The sequence below is a fragment of the Triticum dicoccoides genome, chromosome 7B (assembly GCF_002162155.2).
Source record: "Triticum dicoccoides isolate Atlit2015 ecotype Zavitan chromosome 7B, WEW_v2.0, whole genome shotgun sequence".
Classification (NCBI taxonomy): Eukaryota; Viridiplantae; Streptophyta; class Magnoliopsida; order Poales; family Poaceae; genus Triticum; species Triticum dicoccoides.
This window is the reverse complement of record NC_041393.1, coordinates 608,270,310-608,270,862: the sequence shown is the minus strand read 5'-3', so window position 1 is coordinate 608,270,862 and position 553 is coordinate 608,270,310.

The following is a 553-nucleotide window of genomic DNA, read 5'->3' as shown; positions in this document are numbered from 1 at the left end:
ACCCTAAAGAACAAACAACCTAAACCCTTCTTAAGGATCAACCTAAACCAATATGAGCAGTAGCTATATACTATTGTTATTTACGATGTGTTAGAGTACGTAATGGCCTAATGGGCCTAATGGGCCTGGGCTAGCAGTATAGCCCGTTAGTCTTAGGGTTAATTAGAGATAAGGGTCACTTGCTTGGGAGTGAAGTAAACCTATCTATATAAGGAGAGGAGATGTATCAATCTAACACTACTAGGAAAATGGCTATAGATGATATGGCCACTAATGGCGCACCAGACATGTGGTGCGCCATTACTATATACTAATGGCGCACCATGTGTCGGTGCGCCATTAGTAATATATTACTAATGGCGCACCTGGTGTGTGGTGCGCCATTAGTAGTTTTGAAGAAAAAAATTATTACTAATGACGCACCGTGGTATAGTGCGCTATTACTAGTTGACATAGTAATGGCGCACCACACCCACCGTGCGCAATTTGTAGATTGAAAAATAAATAAATAAAAATTTGTTAGTAATGCCAAGCCCCACCTCCCCTCGCCCCG